The sequence below is a fragment of the Crotalus tigris genome, unplaced genomic scaffold (assembly GCF_016545835.1).
Source record: "Crotalus tigris isolate CLP2741 ecotype Arizona unplaced genomic scaffold, ASM1654583v1 scf7180000024145.622778, whole genome shotgun sequence".
In the NCBI taxonomy this organism is placed as follows: Eukaryota; Metazoa; Chordata; class Lepidosauria; order Squamata; family Viperidae; genus Crotalus; species Crotalus tigris.
Genome location: NW_024100410.1, coordinates 45,656 through 73,194, shown reverse-complemented (window position 1 = coordinate 73,194; position 27,539 = coordinate 45,656). Strand labels below are relative to the sequence as shown.

The window sequence follows — 27,539 nt, the reverse complement described above, 5'->3', positions numbered from 1 at the left end:
TCAGCTCATTCCCCTCCCCCACTACCACTTTTCTAGGATGGTCATGTACCACCTGCCAGGTGCCAATGTACCACAGGTGGTACCCGGTACACCGGTTGAAAAGCCCTGTTCTAGTCCAGCCCCTTGCTTGAGCAGGAGACCTTATATCATTTCAGACAAATGGTTGTCCAGTCTCTTTTTGAAAGCCTCCAGTGATGGAGCATCAGCAACTTCTGAAGGCAAGCTATTCTATTGGTTAATTGCTATTCCCATTAGGAAATTTAGTTTTAGGTTGCTTCTCTCCTTGGTTAGTTTCTATCCATTGCCTTCTGATGCTTTGGAAAATAGTTTGACCCCCAACATCTTTGTAGGAGCCCCTCAAATATTGGAAAAGTGCTATCATATCACCTTAGTCCTTCTTTTCACTAGACATACCCAATCCATGTAACTATTCTTCATTTGTTTTTGTCTCCAGCCCCTAATATTTTTGTGCACTCTTTTTTCTGCACTCTTTCCACAGTCTCACATCTTTGCTATTCAGCTTAGCCTCAATTATCAAGACCCTTCCCTCTTTGTCTTTATAGATTTGTTTCGAAATTATCTTCTGCTTAACATACAGAGTGTCATCTAGTGAAACATATAGCCTACCTAATTTAGGTTGTTCTAATAGATATGCTTGATCATTTTTTATGTGAACCTCCTGTAAGGCGATAATGTCCGCATTTAATCTAATAAGCTCACTAAAAACTTTCCTACGTTTTACTGCGTTCAACCCTCTAATATTTGTTGACCAAATCTTATACTCCTCTCTCCCATTGTCCTGTTTTTGTCATGTCTTTGTGCTTCTAGTAATTCTTATTTCCTTTGCCTCCTCTAAGCTTCTCCCCTGCTGTTCTAGCCTATCATGACCTCTTCCCCCTCTCACTTCCCCCATGTTTTGCTCTGTCCCTCTTTTCTCCAACATTCGTTCAATATCTCTTCTTTTTTCAACCATAACACTTTCTTCTCCGAGATCCCTCAGGTCTTCCTCTGAAGCACAATATTGCCTGTAGAAGTCTTCTGCTTTCTCTACTGTATCCAATCTAAACCTCTTCTCTTGCCAAGTCACAATAAGTCCCTCTGGTGTTAACCATCTAAAATTTACATTGCTTTGATGTAACCTGGACATCAGGAAGAGGTAGTTCTTTCTGAGGTCTCTCATCCTTTTTGGTATCTGTTTTAATACAATAATTTGTTTCCCTCCATATTCTAACTGTTCATCACGTGTTCTATATAATAGTTCATCTCTAATTTTCTTTTTTATAAACTTCACATGGACCTCTCTGGGAAGGTTATGTTGTCTCCCATAATTTGTCTGCACCCTATATGTCTCGTCCATTCCAGCAATCATCTCTTCTTTGTCAATCTCCAGAGCTCCTGCTAACAAACCCGCCATCTTGTCTGGAAGGTCTTCTCTTTCCTCAATAACATTTTGGAATCTAAGATATTGGGTCGCCTTCTCCGCTTCTAGTAACGACACCGCTGTCAATAATTCTTTATTAGCTTCAGTTAAGTTTTTGTCTATCTCTTCCACCTTCTTTTCTTCATTATCCAATCTTTGCTCTACTGCCAGCAACTTCTGTTCATTTTTTGCGATTTGCTGCTGAAAAGCTTCAAATCTTCCGTCCATTGCCTGAATCTTCTCTCTCATTTCTCCAGTAACATTCCTAACTACTTCTAGTTCTGTTTTGATTTCCTCATGGTTCTTCATCATGACTTCCTGGATTGCCTGCATCATTGCCTGCAATTCTTTAAGTGGATTGGAACATTCTCTTTGAAGCATGTCATCTAACGATCTTTGGCTCATAGGGCTGGAACCTTGTGTTACGTTTTTCTTCCCCCCACCAATCTTAGCTACATTTAGATTGCTTGCCATTTTAAATAAACTCTCCCACAACTTACTCTTCTTCCAAAATATCCACTTTCCACTTCCCTCTTTTCGTTCTTCCACTTTCTCCCCCTTTACATTATTCCCCTTCCAGATGTTTAAACAAGAACAATAAAGCTGGTATATTCCATCTATGTAATTCTATCAATATAATACTAATACAAGTACAGGTTCTAATAGTTCAATCTCAGCTGTTAACTTTAAGCTTTCCCAGTGTTTTCCTTTTTTCTTTATATAATCTAATAAACCTTTCAATCTCTCTTTAATATCCTTTCTCTATAAACAGGGGAATCGCTCAAAGATACTATGAAAAATTATATAAGAGAAATGAGGGGGGAAATGTAAGAAAGATAATAGAATACTTAGAGAAGGTAGACATACCAAAGATTCCGGAGGAAATAAAATTTATGTTAAATGAGGAAATAAGAATGGCTGAAATAATCAGGGCTATAAATAAACAAAAGATCAATAAGGCGACTGGTCCAGATGGAATACCTGCGGAACTATATAAAGAACAACAAAGTGCACTCAATCAATACCTACTAGAAGTTTTCAACGCAGTATTAACCGATGATAAAACACCTAAGTCCTGGTCAGAGGCAAATATAATATTGATTCCAAAAGAAGAAGCGGAAAAAACACGGATACAAAATTATAGACCTATATCATTATTGAATTCTGATTATAAAATTTTTGCCTCAATAATGGCAGAGAGATTCAAAAAATACCTAGTTGATTTCATACATTCGGATCAAAATGGGTTTTTACCAAACAGGCAGACTAAGCAAAATATAAGAACAATTTTAGAAATCCTTGAATTTTATAAATCGCATAGCGATTGTCAAGTGGCACTTCTGTTCCTTGATGCACAGAAGGCTTTTGACAATGTTAATTGGCAATTTATGATCCAACAACTAAAATCAATGGATGTTGGGGGAAAAATTTTAAACGTGATAACCGCAATATATTCTGAACAAAAGGCCCAGATCATAATAAATGGAGAGGCCACTGATAAATTCAACATACAGAAAGGCACAAGACAAGGATGTCCTCTCTCGCCATTGTTATTCATATATACATTAGAAATTCTTGCTAGAGTAGTAAGACAAGAAGAGCAGATTAAAGGACTTAAGATCAAGAAAGAAACATATAAATTTCAAGCTTATGCAGACGACTTAGTATTTATATTAGAAGAACCAGAACAATCAGGCCAGAAATTATTCGAAATATTGGAAGAGTATGGGGATCTGGCAGGTTTGAAAATAAATAGAAACAAAACAAAGATTATCACAAAAACATGACTAACATACAAAAAGGAAACCTCAAGGCAAAATTAAGTATACAAGTAGTTTCCAAATTAAAATATTTAGGGATAGTTATTTCAGCTCGCTACTCATCAATTAAAGAAGACAATTATGGCAAATTGGTCAAGAATATAAAAGTAGATTTAGACCGCTGGAAAAATTTACATCTCTCATTACTCGGGAGAATTGCCGCAGTGAAAATGAACATCTTAACTAAAATGATATTCCTGTTTCAGAATATTCCAATTCATTTAGACAAGAAATTATTCAAGGAGCTGAATAAATTAACCTTAGAATTTGTGTGGTCCGGTAAGAAGGCAAGAATAAAATTAAAGGCACTACAGGATGCCAAAGAGAGGGGAGGTTTAGGTTTCCCAGATTGGGAGCTATATTACCAAGCAGAGGCCCTAACATGGATTAGAGACTGGATAACCTTAGAAAATAAAATGTTTACATTTAGAGGGTTATGACCTCCAGCAGGGCTGGCATGCTCACATATGGTTGGGGCAAAGCAGAAACCACCAATATTTTTTAAGACATAAGGTTCGGCAAGAATTAATAAAAAGCTGGAATATAGTTAAACATCAATATTACACAAAGATTCTGGCTTGGCTATCACCATTGGAGGCAGTTACATACCCCAATTTGTACAGGATAGACAAAGCTATTATATATAAAGACATCTTGACAGAAGAAGGTTATTTAAAACAAAAGCAAGAGCTAAAACAACAAGGAATAGACATGGAGTGGTGGTCTTATGTCCAGATACAAGCAAGATACATGAAGGATAAGCAAGAATGGGGAATTAACAGACAAGATACAGGGTTAGATACAATATTGCTAGGCCCGGAGAAAAAACAAATAAAGAATATTTATAAACACCTGTTGGAACACAGGCTATATGAGGAGCAGGTTAAAGAAACAATGGTGACATGGGCAATAGATCTAGGATATAATATAAATATGGATCAATGGCAGCAAGTATGGGAGCGAAATAACAAAATCACAGTGGCGACATCATATAAAGAAAACCTGTATAAGATGGTTTGCAGATGGCATCTCCCTCCGGCTAGATCAGCCAAATTGTATAACGATATTCATCTATGTGTTGGAAATGTAAAAAAGAAAAGGGCACCTTTTTCATGTATGGTGAACATGTAGAGAAGCACAGGTGTACTGGTATATGGTCTGGGATTGGGCAATAGAAATGAGTGGGCAAAACATTCAATACAAACCGGAGACATTACTATTAGGAATACTAGAGAAAAATGTAAATAAAGAGGACACATATTTAATTATCCATGTGGTCACAGCAGCAAGGATACTGTTTGCTCAAAAGTGGAAAGCAATGGAAGTACCGAGTGGGGAAGCACTAATAAAGAAAATTATATATTGCGCAGAACTAGATAGGATAACTAAAAGATTAAAAAATCAGGAAGAAATAGAATTTTATCGAATATGGAATAAATTTTATACATGGAGGGGAAAAAATGGAGGTCACAGTAAAGAGATAAACTAAAATAGAGACTAGAAATGTATAGTTGTATATAGGTATATGTAATTAATGTACAATATGGACTGAGATGTCAGTGAAAGACGATTTACCATGTTCAATGTTTTTAATCCTTTCTTTTCTTTGTATTTAATAAAAATTAAATAATAATAATAATAATTCAATAAAACCTTAAGAAGAATCTTCAATAGAACAAATAAGCAAGATGAGCGCTCATATTGTACAAAGGAAGAAAAATATAATATATAGTATAATGGAAACATACTGGAATGATTCTCATTATTTGAATATAGCAACTGAAGAATACAGCTTCTTCAAAATAAACAGAAGGGTAAGAATCAATCTGAAGGAAGAATTTTGAGAGTACCTCAGTTAAATAAAAGGAAGAAATTCAAGTAAGATAGTTGAACAAACCAAAAATGCAGATTATGTTCTCCAAAAGCAAGTGTGCAGATACAAAAGGCAAGTATCAGTAGTTATGGGGCAAATGACCCTAAATTCATAAAGGGGAGATGGATATTTGGGAAATTATTGATCAGCCAGGCTGACATGAGTATTTAGAAAATTTCCAGCATGGATCATGAAATATTTGATGGATAAACAACTTGAAAAAATATTATGATTTTGTAAAAAAACAAAACAAGATCTCCGAAATAAATTTATTTTTTAACAAATACTCCATTACTGTATTGTAGGAATGTCATGAATATAACGATCAGAAAAGCTGTTCTGTTAGCAAGCTTGACATGTGTTGGCTACATTCACAACTGGCTTAAAAGCCATATTCAATACTGTCCACGGGATTCCTTATGAAATTGAAACATCACATAATGTGCTATAAGATTCAGATCTGGTTCAATACTCTTTTCTTTAACTCCTTGAATGATGAAGTAGAGGAAATGCTTATAATTTTGTGCAGATTATATCAAACTTCATGAGTTAATTAATATTACAAAAGATAAAATTATAGTGATAAAGAAATGGGACAAAAATAACAGATTGAAATTTAATGAAATCATGCAATTTTTTTATTTTAGAAAGATAAAACCAATTCACAAGTGATAAGAATGGTAAAAAAATGTTCTATTAATTCCCATATTAGATTTAGCAGATAATTTCCCACAATATAGTAGGACAATATACCAAGTCTGCCATTACAGAAAAAGAAACTGAAACAAAAGAAGCATTTATTCCTTCCTTCTCCTATAAGACAGTTCAGGATACTGATCTAATTTTATCCCTACCACAATAATCCTGTGAAATAGATTAGTATATAGTAACAAAAAATCAACCAAAAAGCTCCCATTGTTAAATGAAGACTTGGGCATTTATCTCCCCAAGTTCATCTCTAGCCCATCCAACATATTTTGGAAAGGATAAGCTCCCTCTGAGTTCTCTCTTTTAAGAAATGTTATTTACAGGTTATTTAAAGGCTGGGCTTCTTAATCATTACCTCTCTTTTCTGGTCCAGCATTCCCCCAATTCAGAAATTCATCTTGCCCAATTTTATTGGGATTAGGAAAGCAATCAAAATTCTGGAGTCCTTGGAAAGGGGAATGAATTGAGAACCTTCCTATGGATGAGTGTATGATTATATGGGCTTTCCAGGATTCCTTCATAGTGGAATATTTTACTATCTATTGTTGGTTATTTATCTAATATTTTCTTATTTAAGTTGGTATATGTACAGTAAGATTGTAACCTACTCCAAATCAGTTAATGGTTGGATCAACATATAAGCCCAATAAAACAAACAAAACAAATAAACAATGTCCCATTTCTGCAGAAAAGAATTTGGAGTAATTTATTAACCATCCAGCTTTAATGGACTCTTGTACATTTCACTATTACTAAGCTGGAAGCCAACCAGATACCATTGATGGTATTCTACTTTTGAAAAAGCCCATTTCAACCTAATGTATGAAATCAATTTTTCATTTTAATAGATGAGCTCATCCCTCAGTATCAGCAGGCACTGAAAACATTCCTCATTTTTTAAAAAATAGTTCATTTAAGGCAGGAGCTCCTAAATTATGTGTGAGTGTGAAATTTTTAGAAAATAATTAGTTAAAGGTAAAGGTTTCCTCTATCCAGTTGAGTCCGACTCTGTAGAGTGATGCACATTCCATTTCTTATGTGAGGGAGACAGCATTATCTGAAGATATTTTCTGTGGTCATTTGGCCAGTATGACTATACACTGAGGCACATGGAACATTGTTACCTTCCACCAAAGTAGTACCTATTTCTCTACTTGCATATGCATGCTTTCAAACTGTTGGTTCCAACTGCTCAGGAGCTTGGGCAATTAACAGGAGCTCACCCCATCACGTGGCACGTGGGTCTCAAACCCAGACGGTCAGCTTTCCAGCTGACAATCTCAAGTGTTTTTAACCAATGAGCCATCATGCTCCCTAAAAAATAATTATCTGCATATAAAAACTTTTCATACCATGTAGTTTATGCAACTGTTTTATTGGCAGAATGTTTGAATATAGAGATCCACAATATATTGCAGAAAATGATAGAACATTCTTGATTTTTCTAAGATGTTCATGAATATATAATAAGTGGATTAACTAGTCTCATCAAAATGAAAGATGAAGGGAATTTTTTTCCTACAACAACAACACAAATTTGCACAATAAACATTTTTTTCTATTTTAATTGGCATATTTGGGGCATATTTCTAAATTTTTGAAGAGCCTCAATTTAATGCTAGAAATATTAAAACACATAAGAAAATCATAAAAATATTTACAATAAATAAATAAATCCAGCTTTGAAACTGTCAAACTTAAGCTTAGATATCTATTATTTTGTCTTTTCCAAATTTCTGCCATCTGTTGAAAAGATTACAAACTAAAATTACAATGAAAAATAGAATAGAATAGAATAGAATAGAATAGAATAGAATAGAATAAAATAAAATAGAATAGAGCTGGAAGGGACCTTGGAGGTCTTCTAGTCTAGCCCCTGCTCAAGCAGGTGAACCTACACCATCTCAGATAGGTGAATGTCCAGTCTCCTCTTAAAAATCTCCTGTCAAGACTGCTAACATCAGATGATCTTGCTTGCCATATATGAAGAAGCAAACCTGTTTTATTTAGCCTGTATAGCACTTCTAGAGTTAAAGCAGATAATATTAGCCTAGTGGATGAGAAAATATGCTAGCTAACCATAACAATATCTGAGCACAGTATTGCCAAGGTCAGCTGTAATGGGAGGGGCACTTCACACTTCACATTAATTGGAGAATGTGATTGATGACTGTAAAATGAAGGAGTGAGTTATGCTTTGTCACAGGTGATTGGGGGAGGGAGGATTCAGTTTCTGGCTTAACTTTGTATGTGCCAAAGCTATGCAGAAATAAAAGGATTCTTTAAGGTAAATAAGCCTCAAAGTTCTTTGAAAAGCTGCTTCTTTTCGGAACCATGACACCTCCAGTGATGGAGCACCCACAATTTCTGGGGGTAAGCTCTTCCACTGGTTGATTGTCCTCGCTGACAGGAAGTTTCTCCTTAGTTCCAGGTTGCTTCTCTTTGATCAGTTTCCAACCATTGTTTCTCATCCTTCCCTCTGGTGCTTTGGTGAACAACCTGGCCCCTTCTGCCCCGTGGCAGCCCCTCAGATACTGAAACACTGCTATCATGTCTCCCCTATTTCTTATTTCCTTTAGACTAGCCAAACCCAAATCCCATAGCTGTTCATATATTTTAGTCTCCAGGCCTTAGTTGCTCTTAGTTGCTCTTCTCTGAATTTTTTCCAAACTCTCAACATATTTTTTGTGATATGGTGACCAAAATTGGCTGCTGTATTCCAGGTGTGGTCTTACTAGGGTTTTATAAAGCGGTAATAATACTTCATGTGATCTTGATTCTATGCCTCTGTTTATACAACTCAGGATTGTATTAGTTTTTTTGGGGTTGCTGCTGCACACTGCTGGCTCATAGTCAAGTGATCGTCCACTAGGACTCCAAGGTCCCTCTCACAGTTACTGTTTTTAAGCCAGATCTCGCCCAATCTGTATTTGTACCTTTGGTTTTTCCTGCCTAAATGTAAGACTTTGCTTTTCTCCACACTGAGACTCATTTTGTTGGATAGGGCCCATTGTTCAAGTTTGTCAAGATCTTTTTGGATCATGAGTTTGTCTTCTGGGGTGTTGGTTACTCCTGTCAGTTTGGTGTCATCTGCAAATTTGATGAGTTCCCCTTCAATTCTCTCATCTAAGTTGTTTCTGAAGATATTGAAGAGTACTGGGCATAAAATGGAACCTTGGGGTACCCCACTGCTTACTTCTCTCCATGTGGATGTAGTGCCATTGAGAACTACTCATAGAGTAAGGTTTGTTAGCCAGCTACAGATCCATCTGGTGGTGATGTTGTCCATTCCATCTTTTCCTAGCTTATCAAGGAGTAGGTTGTGGTCTACCTTGTCAAATGCCTTACTGAAATCTAAGTGTACTATGTCCACTGTGTTTCACTGATCTATTAATTTAGTCACTTTATCGAAGAATGAGATGAGACTGGTTTGGCATGATGTGTTTTTAACAAACCTGTATTGGCTACTAGTTATGACTTTGTTTGTTTCTAGTTGTTCGCAGATCTGTTTTTTGATTATCTTTTCTAGGATCTTCCAGGTATTGATGTTAAACTGATTGGTCTGTAATTTCCTGGGTCTGTTTTTTTCCCTTTCTTGAAGATGGGGACTACATCAGCCCTTTTCTAATTTCAAATGTTTTTCCAAAAAATTAATCTAACTTCCAGATAACTTTTCTGGCAACCCCACTAAATTTATAACATTTATTATATCCCACTCTAACTTTTCCATCACTACATTTTTGGCTACTTTCTTGTCTTCATTCAATATCTTTTTAAAATATTTTTGTTTTAGAACTCAAGCACTTTTCATCTAGTTCTAAATTACATAAAAATAACTCATTCTCAGTTCTTACAGTAAAGTAGCATTTCTTATACTTAATTCTTAATCTTGTTTAACTGTTGTCCCCCCCCAAGAATGGCTAGTTTTAATCAATTTTACCTTTTGTAAACCCCCCCAGAGTATATAAATAAATAAGTAGCATTTCATATAAATATAGTATATGCACACACACACATACATGCACATACAGACATCACAGCAGTTTGTTGTTAAGAAACAGAAGGCAGATCCATTGGCAAGTTGGAAAAGTAGGTGGGTTCCAATGGCTTGAAATCCTGAAGGAGAAAAGAAATGTGTAATCTTTGGATGATAATCTAACAGTGAAACCCGTGAATTGACTAAAATAATTTTTTAGATTCTATTTTTCCTTGTTAATTCTATTTGCTATATTTGGACATCTCTAGTCCTTGGACCTCTGGGTATTCTCATCATCTTGAAAATTTCAGCTGATAAATTTAGAAAGATATTCTTATTATGTTTTGAATGCAAGTTACAAAAAAATAATAAGCTGATGCACTCATTAGATTTGTTGTCTGACAACAGTTCAGGATTTCTTGCAAAGTATTATAAGAAGTACTCTATGAATTCTATCATATATTTTTTTTAATGTATTGTATAATTTTCAGTGCATGGAACCTGAAGACATGATGCAAATATACATTAATTTACGAAGCCAAGCACTAAAGGCCAGTTCTTAGTATTTATGCTCCAATTTAGAAAGGAAAAAAAGGGGAAATAGCACACAGCTGCCATCCCAAAAACAGACCTCCCATCTGCCACCCACGATTTGCATGTCACCTTCTCCAGGCTCATTTGTACTTCATTAACTGCCATTGACTTAACAAGATTTATGCAAATGACACCATAGGAGACTGCTAACTCCCACTGCAATCAAGCGATTATGTACGTACAATTCTCCACAGCAATGAAAAATTAATACATGACAAGCCCACTCACTGCTGAGCTGTGCCTCTTGCTTTTATATTTCTGGTCATGAACTTTTTATTTTAATACATCCTACATCCTACTGGCAGAGATTTAATATAAAACAGAAAGCAGAAACAAACCATACAAATAAAGTCCCTTTCTATAAATCTTGTTTTTTTAGAGTCTGTTGTAAAAATAACAGCTTTTATAAGATTATAGGGAATGAATCATAAACTATATACATTCACAAAATGTAACAGAGAAGAGAAGCAAGTTAAAAGTTTGACTTAAATCAAGTTTCCTCTTTTGAAATGGATATATCTATTCCATAAACTGGATATTAATAAAACATATTGGTTAGCACCTAAACAGGATTTTTATATAACTGATTTGGAGGCCAGGAGTATAATTTAATAAAATAGTGGAATATTAAAAAAATAATTCTGAATCACCCATATGTAAAATCCTGATATGATTCTTTTGAATTTTAGGTGCAAAAGGAAATAAGCAGTACCAAACATGACTTATAGCCATTACACATAGTCCACAGCCTATGTCACTAATGAATCCTGCTCATTACAGTTGTAAGTAGTGATTATGATGCAGTTGTTAAATGAACATGCATTTAAGATCTACTTAAGGTCTACTGAAGGTCTACTTAAACAACTTACTCCCTATGATCCCCATCCAAAGTACCTTGGAATAACATTGTACCAGACTCTCTCCTACAAGATATACTTAGAGAATACGGTGGCAAAAATCATTACTAGGAACAACATACTCCAGAAATTATGTGGAATTAAATGGAGAGCTTCAACTGCCATTCTCAGGTTATTAACACTAGGATTGGTCTACTCCACAGCAGATTACTGTGCCCCTGGATGGCTCAATAGCTGCCAGACTCAATGACACCATGAGGATTATAAGCAGATATATTAAAACCACTCTAACTCGCTGGCTTTCTGTTCTGAGCTATATAGCATCACAGGCAAGATGCACTAGTGAAAGAGTACAGAAAAATTATGAACAACTCACTCCTACCAGTGCATGCCCACCGTCCTCATTTATCAGCAAGAAGACTAAAATATAAGAAGCCCTCAGTGGCACTTGCACAACATCTGCCCAACAACTGTAGCATCCCTGCAGTTGGCCATAAGAGCAAATAACAGTGAGGGTGCTGCTGCAAATTTGAAATGTGATCATAAGTAACTTTGGGAGGGAGGGTGTCATTAGAATGACTGCTGAGTAACCAATCATCAAAAGAGATCTATCTGTACATGAATAAGTTTGTGTAACATCATAATTTAGAAACACAGAAAACTACATTCCCTCAAGATTCCAAACTTAGTTGGGATTAAGGTTGGCTATTTTCTTTATATTTTAGCATGCTGCATGGAATCCAGCCTATTTGGTTAGTTTAAAAACCCACAAAATGGTTAATTCAATTAAGGTCAGGGCTTTTCAACCTTTTCACCCATTGTACCACTTTTAGGATATGGCAATAGCTGAGTACCACCAGTCGCCTAGCAAGGTGTCAAAAACTTATGACCCCCCCCCCAAAAGGAAAAAAGTGATAAAGTACAAGTAGTTCTCGACTTACAACAGTTCGCTTAGTGACTGTTCGAAGTTACAATGGCACTGAAAAAAGTGCTCCCCAAGCCACAGCCAAGCAAGACACCTGCCTGCCCACCCGGCGGCACTCTTCCTCCTGTCCAAGGTTTTCATTATTGTGAGCATTTCTGTTGAGGATTGGCAGCATGGGTGGTGGTGGGTGTTTGGTTTTTATTCCCCCCGTCTGCTGGGTGGTTGCAGCAGGTTTTGGTCACTTCACATGACCCTGGGACACTGTAACCATCATAAATATGAATCAGTTGCCAAGCATCTGAATGTAAATCACAAGATCCTGGAGATGCTGCAACATTCCAGCTGATTGGCACTTCTTCTGGACTCAGCAGAAGTGCCAGGATCAGCGCAGAGCTCCAGTTGGAGCCTGGCGCTGATCCTGGCACTTCCACTGAGCCCTCACAGCCCCGAAGAAGCACCGATCAGCTGGAAAGCGGCACTGATCCTGGTGCTTCTCAGCTCAGCAGCCCTGAAGCCCTGCAGCTCAGCTTGTGCGGTGCTACCTCCGGTTCAGCTCATTCCCCTCCCCCGCTACCACTTTTCTAGGATGGTCGCGTACCACCTGCCAGGTGCAAATGTACCACAGGTGGTACCTATACCACTGGTTGAAAAGCCCTGTTTTAGGTGAACCTAATTCATGAACCTTAGAAACCAGATATTTCCTATACAATTTTCAGCTTTATATGGACAACTTTACCAAAATATTCCTATGTTTAAAAGGACTCTTGCTTGAAAAATAACGCTTGTATTTGATATATATTATTTTATTTATTTATTGTACTTGTTAAGGCCATCCAACTCCAAGAATACTGGGCATATATGTACTTAGAATAAGTTAAACATTCCACCTCCTTTTTTAGAAAGTTTGACACAAATTAAAAAATATTATTTAAAAAAAGAACACTGATTTTTAAGGTATTTTTAAAAAGTAGAGAGTCAGTTTGGTCTAGTGGTTAAGGCACTAGGCTAGAAACTATGAGTTCTAGTCTTGCCTTAGCCATGAAAGTTAGGTGGTTGATCTTGGGCTAGTCACACACTTTCAGTCCAACCACCTCACACAGTTACTGTTGTCTGGTAAAAGGAGCAGAAAGGGCGTTGTCTTACCTGAATGCCTTTTCTCAGCATGATGATGTAGAATCCACCGGTGGGTAATCTCAGCCGTCCTGCTCAGTTGAGACTAAGTCAGAAATTTGCCACGCCTCCTTCTGGGTGGACCTTGCCCAGTTTTTGACCAAGGCGAAGCAAAACATGACGAAGTCCGACGCGTTGGCTCCTCCTACTCTGACACAGGCCCAGACGGCCTTTAAGGGTGGGTGTGGATTCTACATCATCATGCTGAGAAAAGGCGTTCAGGTAAGACAACGCCCCTTCTCCAGCATGATGAGTGTAGAATCCACCAGTGGGACATACTAAAGCTGCTCATGTCCCTACGGGAGGGGGGGGAACTAGTCTGGGCTTGTGTCCCACCAGAAGGAACTACTTGCTGTAACACCCTCCGGCCAAATGAAGCATCCGCAGAGGCAAATTTGTCTAGCTTGTAATGTCTGATGAATGAAGAAGGAGAGGACCAAGTTGCTGCCCTGCAGATTTCTTCGATGGATGCCTGGGTAGCCCAGGCCACTGATGTGGCCGCACTGCAAGTGGAGTGGGCCATAATGCGTTTAGGGACCGGTAGGGACTGAGAGAGATAGGCATGGGCAATGCACGCCCTAATCCACCTTCCAATGGTCGAAGAGGAAACTTTCTGACACATGGAAGAGGGTTGGAAAGACACAGACAAGGCCTCTGACTTCCGAAAGGCAGAGGTTCATTTTATACGCAGGGCCCTGCGCACATCTAGCGTATGCCACTGTCTTTCCAGCCTGTGCGCTGGATTAGGGCAAAAGTTTGGGAGAACTACCTCCTGGTTCCTATGGAACCAGGTATTGACCTTCAGAATGAATGCCGGGTCAGGTTGATGGATGAAAGAAAATCCCCCTTCCTGACGCTGGCCAGGATGGACTTGAGGGTCTGCATCTTATTTATTTATTTATTTATTTATTTTCAGTGTTTATATGCCGCCCAATCCCAAAGGACTCAGGGCGGCGTACAAAGTTAAAACAATGATAAAACAATAAAATAAAGCAGTCATACCGCGAGTCCAATCATATCCCGGCCCCCCGGGGACATCAGCCCCAGGCCTGCCGGAACAGGAGGGTTTTAACGGCCTTCTTAAAGGCCGGCAGGGTGGGAGTAGTTCGAACTTCGGGGGGAAGTTGATTCCACCAGGTCGGAGCCACCACAGAAAAGGCCCTTCCCCGAGGGCCCGCCAGTCGACATTGTCTGGCCGACGGGACCTGAAGGAGGCCCAATCTATGGGACCTCACCGGTCTCTGGGAGCTGTGCGGCAGAATGCGGTCCTGTAAGTAACCTGGCCCTATGCCATGAAGGGCTTTAAAGGTGATAAACAACACCTTGAATTGCGTCCGGAGACCCACAGGAAGCCAGTGCAGCTTGCGGAGGATAGGTGACACATGAATCTTTTGTAGATTAAGAAGTGGTTTAGACCCTTCAAGTCCAAGATCACCCTCCAGCCCCCCGAGGCCTTTGGTACCACGAACAGAATGGAGTAAAACCCCTGTCCCCTCTGCTCTGTGGGCACTGGCTCTATGGCCTCTATCTCCAGTAGGTGAGATATAGCTCTGGACGTGAGTCCTGCCTTGGTGGCGTTTCTTGTGTTGAGACCCGCTATAAACGTCCTGGAGGTATGGACAAGAACTCCAGGGAGAGGCCGTGTCGTATGGTGTCTATCACCCATACGTCTGTGGTGGTCATCTCCCAAGTGTTGCTGAATAGGGACAGATGACCCCCTATGGGAGAGGACTCCCTGGCGTCACTTGCTCCGTCTGTACAGATGGCCCCCCAAGCCCTGAAAGGGCCATTTGGTTGTGTATTGGGCCCTGACTCTAGGGTTCTGTGGTCCTGCTGGTGGTCCTGTCTAGGTGGAAAGGACCGAGAGCTCCGGGGCCAATCCCAGGACTACCCAGCCCGAAAGAGCTGCCTACAATCCCAGGTGTAGCTAGAATGAAAGGGATGCTTGCGGACCTCCTGTTGAGGTTTCTTGTCTGTCCTCTTAGAAGGATGCGCAAGCACTTTGCGCTTATCTTTTCCCTCTATGAGATATGGTTCAAGGACTGGTCCAAAAAGGTGTGTGCCGCTATAAGGGGCAGTGGACAAGCACCGTTTAGATTTAAGGTCGGCTCGCCATTGTTTTAGCCAAAGTAGTCTATGGGATGAGACCATGGCTGCGATAGACCTTGTGGAGTACCTGGCAGAGTGGAGCGATGCATCCACCACGTACTGTGACGCTGCGAGCATTTTCCCCAATATTTGGTGTGGTCGCACCTGATCAGGAGGAATAAGGTCCTGGAGCTCACACAACCACATGATAGATGACCTGGTGAAAAAAGACGCTGATGTAGCCGTCTTGATTGCCCAGGCCGATACTTGGTGAGCTCCATGGAGGGAAAATTCAAATTTCTTTTCCTCTGCCTTCAAGGCCTCTGCCAGGTCTCCTGGAATGGTGAAGGTAGAAAACAAAGAAGTTAGGGGAGTGTCTACAAACGGTACTTCCAGGAGAGAAGAGAAGGATGAAGAAACATTGAAAAGTTTTTTCTAAGTCACGCTTGGAGATGATAGAGTGCCCAGTGCAGACCACTGCTTCTCCACCATGGTGCGGAAGAAGGATGGGCAAGGGATTTGCTTTTTCTCAACCACCGGCTCTGAGAAAAGAGGGTTGGAGTCCTGGGTGGTGTTGGTCGATGTCTTAGTGTCCTGTTCAGGAGTAAGACTGGCCGTGGTACAAGCCTTGAGAAGCAGTGATTTAAATAGGGAAGGATCAAAGAGCCCCGATGTCGGGGATGTATCTGGCATGGCCTCCTCATCTTCTTACATGGGTAAGTCCGAGGTCTCAAAGATCTCGGATCCCTCCTCTCCTAACTAGGAGGATGTATCTGAGATGTCCGAGCCAGGTAACTGTGTAGGGTCTGTTTGAGGGGGGGAGGGGGAATCTGTAAAGGTTGTTGACCCATGGAGGAGGCCCTGAATTGCGCAAAGGCCTGGTTCATAAAGATCTGAAATTGTTCCAGCCACGTGCCCTGTTGGTCTGAGGGGCGAATGCCAGCTGCCGTAGTGGTATATGTGGCTTCTGGAGGTTGTGGTATTGGGGGGGGGGAAATTCCCTTGGGGATTTGGGAGAGGGGGACCTACCTGTCCAGTTTCCCCGAGGAGACCATGCCCTAGTGGCATCCTGTGAAGGTGCAAATTGAGGCTCAAATGGTGAGCGGTCCAGTGGAAGGGGGGAAACCACATCTGTCCCACTGGAAGTGAGCCTTTGGACTCCGGAGAACTCCCTCTCCAGTGCCTGATGTCTCCTTGAGGCCTTCCTCTCAGCTGCCTTGGGGGGCTTCTTTGTGGACGAGGCCTTTGCCTTAGATTTAGTGGTTCTCCCCGCTACCAATTCAGATGATCTGTGCTTTTTTCCTTTGGGGTGAACAGAAGAGCCCTGTGATGGCTGAAAGGCTGAACTGTCTGCCATTGCACCCTGGATATTCCGGAAAGGAGATGTCCAGTGAGGAGGGATGAAGTACGCAGATCAAGTTGTCAGAGAGGTAAAACCTCACGTTCTGAACAACAGCAATGGTAGACAGCCAGACAATTATCTAAAATTGTCTGCTAGGCCTTGCAGCACAGCGCCACACCGGCTAGATGGGACAGGTGGGGTCCGACCAAAATTCCCTCTCTTAAAGGAAACTATCTGTGACAATAATATTATAATGATAATGATAGTAATTCACAATTACAAACTATTATGGCTTTAACAAGATGACATTGGGGACTTGCAGTTTTATAAATCTGTGCCTGAGGGGATCTGCTATCTTGTCCAGAATCTCAAGGCCTTTCAGTTCATCTGAGAGTCGAGGCTGTGAAGGCCTCAAAATGGCAATAGCGTCACTGAGTCTGAGCCTGTATTGAGGCGATGAGAGGCGACCACGGCCTTAGATGATGCCCTCCGATCCGTGCCTGTTACGGCAGGAGAAATTTGGAAAGCAAACAAAGAGAGTGAGATTAGTGAGGAGGCTTCCAAAATGGTGGCCATGCCTTGTTAGGCCTCAAAAATGGCGGCTGTGCCTCATTAGGCATTCAAAATGGCGTTCACACAAAATAACAGCCACTATAACACTATAACACTATAACACCCCAGGGAGCTGAATCGGCTGTTCGGGTTTCTCCCCTCGTCCAGAGGGGAACAGAGAAGGCACTTGCAGTTTTTTTAAGGCGTTGCACAGCTCCACTGTGATCCGGACCTTCAGCGATGTGCAGGAAGCCTCCGTGTGAGGGAAACACCGGTTGAGGCTGAACGGCCTCTCAGGGATTCCCCAGGGGATTGCCAGGCAAGTTATGGGCAAAACAGCTGTAGCGCGCTTATCGGCAAAGAGTCCAACAGCGCGAAAGCCCCTGAAACAGAGCCTGTGAGGCTCGTTAGAGCCGAGGCTGTAGTCAGCTGCAAGCTGAGCCTGACACTTGGTTCAGAGTCCCCAATTTGAAGAAATTTGGAATCAGTATTCAAAGTAGCCAAATTGATCATCAAATTTGTAATTTAAATAGGAAACTAACTAATCAAACCTAATCTGTTCAGAGGAGCCAAATAATTTGCATCCTGCTGAGCTAAGACTAAGTCAAAAACTGGGCAAGGTCCACCCAGAAGGAGGCGTGGCAAATTTCTGACTTAGTCTCAACTGAGCAGGAAGGCTGAGATTACCCACTGGTGGATTCTACACTCATGATTCTGGAGAAAGATGTGTTAGATATGTTCATCGCCTTGAGTTATTTATCAAAATAATAAAGATGGGACATAAAAGAAATAAATAACGTAATGAGATATTACACACTTACATTAGCAATAATAATGTTAAAACACCTTATTGAATCTTCATGCTAAATACTATTTACAATTTATCTGCTCCCAAACTTTGGTTATGTCTCACTTTTACATTTCTTTCACACTTCTTTTCCCTTTCTGCGTTATCTTAAATTTGTTGTTTGTCTAAATCTAATAAACTGGTATGAACATTAGCCATAGTGTGCTTGTGAAATATGACTGGTATGTCTAAACATGTTACATAGTTACATATAACACTGTATTGCAGTAATCCTACTGCAACTTCATACTTAATCATTTTGAAAAACAAATTATTTTGATCAGATATTTGGATGGGATACTGGTATATATTTGTATCTAGTATTTTCTCTAAACTTGTTATACTATCATTAATGAGTACATTCTGCAGTACATGAGGCCTGATCCCTAAATACATATTTTAATGAATGGATGGATGGATGGATGGATGGATGGATGGATGGATGGACGGACGGACGGACAGACAGACAGACAGACAGATAGAGCAATCTGGTGCCTTGGTTTTTGAAAAATTCTAATACTGAAGGAAAAACTTCACTAATCTACTATCAAGGTTATAATTTTACAGTTTATAATTTTACACTAGCATTATAAAAAGTATAAAACTATATAATTTTACAGTATATAATTTTATACTATATGATTTTTGTTTGTGAAGTTGTATAACTTATCCCAAAAATGAAAGCAGTTTTATAGTTGACAATGTTAAATTATTTTTCTATATCTGGATTTATCGTATATCAGATTAGTTAGAAACAGGAAATCAAAAACTCATTATTCTAAACAAAGCATATGTTTTGTGTGATCTTATGTATTCTACAGTAGGAAATTTTAGGAATTTTTTTTTCTAGACATTTATTCTTCCATAAACCAATAATAATTACACATGTTTATAAAGAATGGAGATTAACAGTTCTAAATTCTTCAGTTTTCATAATAAATTTGGCCTTAAATTTCTGTCCTATTTGGATTATCACTGATTATCATCTTCCTCTGATCTAGAGATGAAGAAAAACACCAGAATATCTAAATCCTTTTCTTTTTTTATTTTATAACATACAGTCAAAATAATAACTATATTTAACAAAAACTCTCAAGTAGTAGGCAGCATCTAATCTGAAACATGTCTGTCGCTGAAGCAAGAAGTGCCTTGGCTTAAATAAAAAATAACTGCAAACCATATAACATACAATCAAAAAAAAAAAAAGGAAGAATATTTAATGATGAAAACATTTACATCACTTACAATTGGGAACACAACCCAGGCCCTGGAACTGCCAACTATTACTTTTGAATTGACGTGAAAATCAGTATTATATTAATTTAAATATTACTTGTAAAGACTGAAGGATTGGGGAGTAAACTGAATTGATTAAAGAGAACAGTAATATGTTAATAGAAACAAACAGAGGAAAAGTGATGTATTTATTACTATTGTTGTTGTTTTCAGAATGAGCAATACTTTTTTTACAGACATAAGGAAATTATTGTAATTTAAAGACTGATACCTTAATTTACTTATTATTTCTTTGATAGAGTTAGATCACAGAGAACTGCCTAACTATTATCTTCATGCAGATGCTTAAACTCTAAATCTGTGGTGGATTTTGACAATGAAATTAATTTTGGTGATGAGCCACAGGATGCTTAGGCATTCCTAAAATCACATAATGAATAGGAAGAGCCACACTTAATCAAGCCAGGAGCCTCTCTAATCCAGCATTCAGTATTACACAATAGCCAGCTAGTATAATCTGGGGGGAAAAAAGGACTTAAAACTATCTTCCTTCAACTATTGCTCCCCAACATTTAAGTTTATGTAGGCCATATACATTAATTAAGATTAATGGCCATGGAACCAGATGTTTCATAAATTTATTCATTAAGTTTTAATAAACAAATTTTATTGAGATTTTCATTCCAATCTTTGCTTTAGTATGTAAGCAAAAAATAAGATATATTTTATAAAATCTCTGATAATATTTAGCATATCACTACAACCAGAAGTTCTGCACTTCTTTCCTATGGAATTGTGTAGGAATGATTGGCTCAATTTTTTTTATTATAGGAAGCTTTTAAAACTAGAAAACAGAAATCAAAGGGACATGACTGCAATATTTCACTATTACTGTTCCATTTATGATATGTAAAAATTGATAACTAATTTAAGTGTTAGAACAGTTAAACATGATTTCATAAGATCCAAGTGGGTTTTTTTTTATATGCAATTCTTTTCATATTCAGTATCTTAGGAATGTGGCACTAATGCAGTTAATACTAGTAGTCAAACAGACAAAAGAAATTCCTTAGTTTGAAATCCTACATTATAATAGGGATATTTAAGACCAGATATTATGGCTGTAAATGTTTGCTTATATACAAACATCCAAACAGAGTTACGATTCCTTTATTAGCAGACTACAAATAAAAGTACACAGCTGACTTAAATTAACTGCCTCACTGCTGAAAATCAATCTGTAACAATGTTCAGATGTCCTTCTGCAACAGCAAATGAGAGCCACATCGGGTTATTTCTGTGATCACAAGGGGCTCTTGTACAGTGAGCTGATCTATCCTTGTAGACTGGCAGCAAATGGTCCAATCAAAGCACTTTCTACAAAGACAGGCTTTGAAGCCAGCTCAGCCTAGAAGCACACTCCATATGCAGGCTGGCAGACTGCACTTCATTAGGCCTGTTGTCACATTTTCCCTCTTCTTATTCTAATGATCTTATTTTAATTCACATAGGAACCTCTTCTAATTGATGTCAAGTGAGTGACTTCAACATTCATCACCACAGCATATCAAACAAATCTTGGCACAGTAGTCAAGCATCATGGTGTTTAAGACCTAAGGTGTGCCTCAAAGTACAGGAAATCATTCACACATATACACAGGTTGTACCTGTTTAATTGAGATTGCACGACCGCTTCCAATACTATCTGCTCTGTTCTCCAATCCTTTCTTCTCTTTGTCTGGGTCACTCCCTTTCCGAGACTAGGGTAAAAGCAAAATAAATACTCTTAATACATTAATTCATTTTTTCCACATTCACATATTAAATTGTAAATTTTATATTTATAAAATGTCTCTCCCTCTCTTTCTCTCTCTCACTCATACACACATATATAAATACTTTAACTCTTTAATACAATAGGGATTTAAAAATGCCCAACAAACTGTGTATCTTTTCACACTGGAAATTTCTTATATATTTGTACATACTTTATTATCATTTGATTAGATTTTAAAAAGCTATTAACTCAGTAGTGTTTATGGATTATCTTGATTAGAATTTAATTTTTCTTCTTTACTACTTTCAGATGATAGCATCAAAATCAAACCAACACTAAGAAAACCAAGCTGCTTTGACTAAGTATAAAAAATAGAAATACTAGTTAACTCTTTTAGGCATATTTTCTTCAATAACAGATGTCATGGACATAATAAAATACAATAACATCTTTTAAGAATGAATAACTACCTTATCTGATTAGATTAAAAAAATAGCATCCCTTTTCAAATTATGTGGCAAAAATTGCCTTGCTTACTTTCTCACTGCTGTGCAACAAATACATATAATCCTATCTAAAGAGAACTTCATATCCTCCTCTATTATTGTCAGCTAAGTAAAGCTTGAAGTGACAGGTTTATTTTATTATGAAGTCATCCTCCTTAATAACTATACTGACAACTTCACTCCATTAGTTTTCAGTGGGAACATTACTCACACAATACTGAAAACGGAGAAATATTTTCATGTGGCTTTCAAATCATAAATGATATATGAGGTGTATGTGCCAGTGATATCCAGCACACAGCTGAATGCTACTAAAACACAAATGATATGAAACCACAGATATTTTCTACAATACATTCAGAGTGTGCCTTCAAAAATCCATATTAGAAATACATATCTGAATGCCAAGCAAAACTATCTTCATACTTCTGAGAATGAATTAAAGAGAAAAGGAATTGGCCTTCTGAACAACAAAATACTCCCAATATAACTGTCTTCCCATTACACACACATCTTAAGAATTATGCTAACATTTTATGTATTGAACTAATGCACTCCTTTAGGAACCAGCAGTTTGCATTACTCTGTCTGGATTAATCCATAGGGCTACTTAGCTAAAGCTTTAGACAGTCATGTTGAATGATCATACTCCCAATTTCTGTTAAATTAAGAAATCAAATCAATATGATGCTTGAGCCTTCTATATTTTTATTAGTCATCTTTTTTGGTTTTAAAAAAATATTTCCCTTATAATACTGTCACTAGAACAGCATCTCTTTAAAGAGGAAACAAAATATTAGCAAAAGATTTCACAGTGACAGTTTTGAATATTTTAATAAGGGTTTTTTTGAATAATAAAAGTTCACTCTAAAATCACCTTCAATCTGCAGGGGTGTCAAACTGCCAGCCCGCGGGCCGGACGCATCATCCGGAAGCCGCACTCACCCCATTGTCGGCAATGGCAAAACCGTCTCGATACGTTGCACGACATCACGTGATGCCATGAGTTTGACATGTTTGATCTACAGTGATTTTCTCAGTGATGATTTTGACTTTACTGATTTCAAAATTACTAAATCAGATATTACAGTATAAACTTTCCCCATAAAGCTGTCAAAATCACTTACTCAAAATTATTTGATGGAATTATTGTATCTATTTGACAGCAAGCATTTTATCTTTTTTATTTTCACAGACACACACACACACACACACACAAACACACACACACGACATACCTCTCACGCCTGGAAAATTAAGAATGTAAATATTATAAACAGAATTGGTTCATGTTTCCCATTTACAGCCTTGTGTCATATATAACCAACATTATGTTTTAGCTATGGCTGTAAAATTTGGGGAATAGTACTTTCATTTGCACAGTTATTTTTATATCCGTTATGATAAAAAAATATTTTTGTAGCTGCTGCTATAATTATTACTACTTATTGTCTTCTACATTATGATGTTATAAAATAATGTATGCTAGGAAGCAATGACTTTTGTATACCTCAAAAATTATTGGCTGAAGCAGCATACATAATCATGTTTCAAGAGGTTTTTTTAAGATTTTGGAATAGATAGAATATTTTCTCTATAACTTAGTATATATCAGAAAAAGCGTATTCATAATAAGTACAACTGGAGCAATATCAATACAGAATAGAATATTTGATATAATACCTGCCTGTAAAATAACTCACAAGAATAAAAAATTAATTATTACTATTCTTGAACTCAATTAAACCAGCATATACGTAACTAGATACGGAAAATATGTTTTTGCAGTTCTTCCAAAAGATTACTTGTTTCAATTATTGCTAATATAGAGCATCTTTTTGAAGTTTGCAGTGAGCCTGCCTCCCCCTTTCTTCAAAGAGAGTAAAGCAGCTGTTTTGCCTTCTCCAGCAATTCTAATAGACCACGGGTGTCAAACTCGCCGCATCACATGACGTGTCGCAACATATCGCAACTTTTTTTGCATTGCCGGAGCTGAGGTGGGCGCGGCCTGCATATGATGCAAACGGCCCGCGAGCCGGCAGTTTGACACCCCTGCAATAGACAGTTAAAGCTTTGAAGCAACTCAGAGTACCTCACTGAGGAAAATCACATCATTTCTTTGCCTTAAATAAAAGCTGCCTTACCAAGCCAAGTAAAAAGTCTAGTATCAACTATTTTTAATAAATAAAAGGAGGTATTAGGGTATTCAATTTTAATATCTAAGGAATTAAGCCATAATTCTCCCCAGGCAGAAAATACTGTTTAGCAAGAGACAACTATCAGAATATTATTCCTTTTTACCATTACCTTTCAGTTCCATTATTTTAATACTAATATTCTACTATTAAATGCAGCCTACTATTCAAAGTAGGCTCAGTCTAGAGACAGACACCACAGTGATTCCAGGAATATTGTTTTGTTAGAATAAGGTAAAACAATATAATCTTGAAAGTTGTACAAGCTTCTCCCTGTCCTTTATTAAACTAACAAAATCAAGACGGGGTTATTCTGTGGTCATTTCTCACCCTTCCACTCAATCTCTGCACTGTATAATCATTTCTCCAATCCCTCCTTAGCAGTATTTCATACCATGGTTATTTCCAAGTTCCTCTACATAATGCTGTGTTGTATGGATTTTCAAATTGCTTAATCATAATTTAATTTTTGTTAAGTTTTCAGAAGGCAAGTGACAAATATCTAAGCAAATGGATGCCACTTTGACTATTCAAAACTGTATTTGCAAAACAATAATTAAGAAATACTATTTTTTCTAAGAATCTATAAAAACTGATGACAGTGTTTATAAATTCTTAGAAAAATAGTATTTCTTAATATTTCTTTTTTGTTAATATATCAGGTTACTACAGCTAGTGCCAGTGCAAAAGACTGAAATTTTGAAGCCCTTGACAATTCTGTTACTGCTGACAAAAACTGAACAAGCCAGAAAACAGAATTTTTTATAAAATTTCTCATCAGTTTTACTTCCTTATTGTGCTATAATACTTTTATTCAAATAAAAGAATAATGACTATGATAATATTTTCTAACAATATGCAAAACAGAACCTTGATATTTCAAAGCTAGTACAAAAAGTCAATGTCTTATTTGCTGATGTTTCTTATTATTTCAAATGTACCTCATTTTACTGTATTTGTTTTTCTTCTTAGAACTACCAAATTTAATTCTAAAATTTAACAGTATCTCTGCAAAACCAGTATGCTGCATTATAGATAGAAATTTGTTTAGAAGAATCCATGTCTGTCATCTAATTCTCCCTTCATTGAAGCCCCATGAAATATTGAACCTCAATGTACATTATTTCCAAAAATTCTTAAACAAGTCTGAATAAAAAAGTATAGTTTTAAATGTCATCCTTTCTGTTTGCCTCACTTATGCTATATTCTTTGACTCCCAATGACATCTAGTGGATTAAGATAAAATTACAAAGCAAATAAATACTGCTTCACGGTATCATCCTTTGTCTTCATTTTTTTTTAACCAAGCTCCTCAGTTTTAGAAAGTTTTCTCTTTTGAAATCTAATATGAATATACAGACTTCTGGGTAACCATTTAATTATTCAATTGTATGAAAACTAACTACACCCCATTAAAATGTTTGACTTTTTTCAACATATTTTCACATACAAATATTTAATCTTCATTTCAGCAATATTGAAAAGGGGGATAAAATGTAACAAATATATGCACTATTTATGTTGTGCAACTAAAATAAATATAAATGCAAGTTTCTCATGCAGGAAAAGTAAATAACCCCTATATTGATTACTATCTCAACTACTTATGATTAGAATCCAATGCACTAAGACATGATTAAAACTTTATTAGATAAGAATTGGATAACCTGTCAGATTGAAACTTCAAATATTTAGTTGGATGTGCTCTTTATTGTAGATGTGTATGGTATTACCATACCTAGCTCTCTGAGGCCTTCAGAAACAAGTTTATACATGCCCATGAAACTGAGAAGGTATTCAAAAAGATTGCCTAACAAATGGGCATGAATCATTGGAAAATTGGAAAATTATCTGTAAGTGGAGAAGATTGCAAACAACTGCAGACTTGCCCATGTTGAGATGCAGGCAAAATGAGCAAACCAACGTAAGAGTTTTCTGGACACATGTAACAATGTAGGCTATTTAAAAATGCTATTTCCAACTAGCAGTTCACTTGCAGTATCTCTCTCCATGTGTACTAACTAAAAAATTGGTTCCTCCCAAATTCAAGAGATATTTTTAAGCTCTCATCTGAAACTCATTTATACTGCACTCCTGCTGTTAGAGCTTTATTCTAGGAACATGAATAATTCTCTAGAAATGCTCAAAACCAATCAATCTTTTTCTAGAAATGCTCAAAACTCAACACATACTCATCAGCTAAAAGGTTTAATATGCAATGGCCCTTCTCAGTCAATTAGTCCTCAATTAGTTTTCCACAAGTCATGTCTGTAGGTTTAAGCCACATGTGAAACAAAAAAGGAGCAGGAATCTCCTTAGAAGATGTCAAACCATGTTAATTGTTTTTATCCCAGTAAGTTCTATTTGGAATAACTGACTTCATTTGCAGACACATGGTACTGTCTCCCATAGAAGACACAGGGAACTGTCTTCCATACAAAAGAATAGTAGAAAGTGTAATTTGATTAAATAGGTCAAAGAATTGACAATCTTTAAGAACAAGTCCCCAATCTGTAATACCTAGCAGCCAATCTTTTTCTCATCACTGGGGCCAAGTTCTGCTAATTCCTGAAAACAAGATTATGTTGCTTCAAAGGTAGAATATGTAGCACTGAATATGAATTTAGTATGTGATGGAAGTATGAATTGTTTTCCCTCACTCTATATACATTTCAATGCATTTCAGAACCATGATAAAGATCATACAAAATAAGAAAAAATGGAATTTAGATGTTTTTATCACATCCAAACTGAGGTTATTCTTAACTACAGGGAAGGAGAAGCCAGTCTTGAAAGATGGTTTTTGAAGTTAGCTTATTGATTAATTGATTAGAGTAACATGATCAAACAAGCAGAGTCATTTGTTGACATCAGTGGTAACAGAAATCAAATATCTTTTTGTCAACTCACTGTAAAAAGATTGGACCGGCGCTTGGACTGCTTACGAACGGGTGTTGGAGTATTAGTAGTAGGTGCAACATCAATTCGTAGTTCCTTCTGACTGGTGCTTGGAGTAGATGGGACAGAGGAAGAATAATCACTTAAACTCCCTCCTCCATTACTGGTCTGCAATGATTAAAATTCATTTTAGCAGAAAGAAAACCAATTTCTTGATTGTATCTCCTACTATAACACAGGATTTTAAAATATATATAGAATTTCTGTATAAAGAGAACATTATCGCTCTCCTTCACTAAATTCTTGGAATTAAAAGGCAATCTTTAAGCCAAGATTGTTTCCGTCAATATTCCTCTTAAGTTGATTTTCATATTTCTTTCCCTTTCCCTCTATTTCATGTAAGGCCGCATAGCTGATGTGGCCAGAGGTAAAAAAAATTCTGATACAGCAGATACATGTGTACCATTTGTACATGGAATGTCAAAACTGTAACTAAGGAAAACTTCATGTTGTTAACATAAAAATACCCAAACTGAAGTGCTGATACTTTTAGAATCTGCAATCTAAAATTGCCTAAAATGGATCACATCAGAAAAATAGCATCTTCTTCTGTGGACAAGAAAAGCACTGAAGAAATGGAGTAGCCATTATTGTGGACAATAGCATGTTGAAGTCAGCACTCAATTATAACCCCAGAATTGAATGACTAAATAAACTGATACTCTTTATTCATTCATAGCCATAACTCTTGACAG

At 37.4% G+C, this 27,539-nt stretch overlaps 1 protein-coding gene across 1 annotated transcript in view; it reads right to left on the bottom strand.

Annotated features, from left to right (window-relative positions):
- Window positions 1–26,811, bottom strand: part of LOC120298800 (arf-GAP with GTPase, ANK repeat and PH domain-containing protein 1-like) — a 366,467-nt gene extending 339,656 nt beyond the window's left edge. Inside the window, exons 1-2 of the mRNA XM_039322842.1 lie at window positions 26,797–26,811; window positions 21,076–21,168 (exon numbers count right to left, since the gene is read on the bottom strand). The gene's annotated coding sequence lies outside the window, so the exon portion shown is untranslated. The remainder of the gene's footprint in view (window positions 1–21,075; window positions 21,169–26,796) is intronic.
- Window positions 26,812–27,539: the final 728 nt, after the last annotated feature.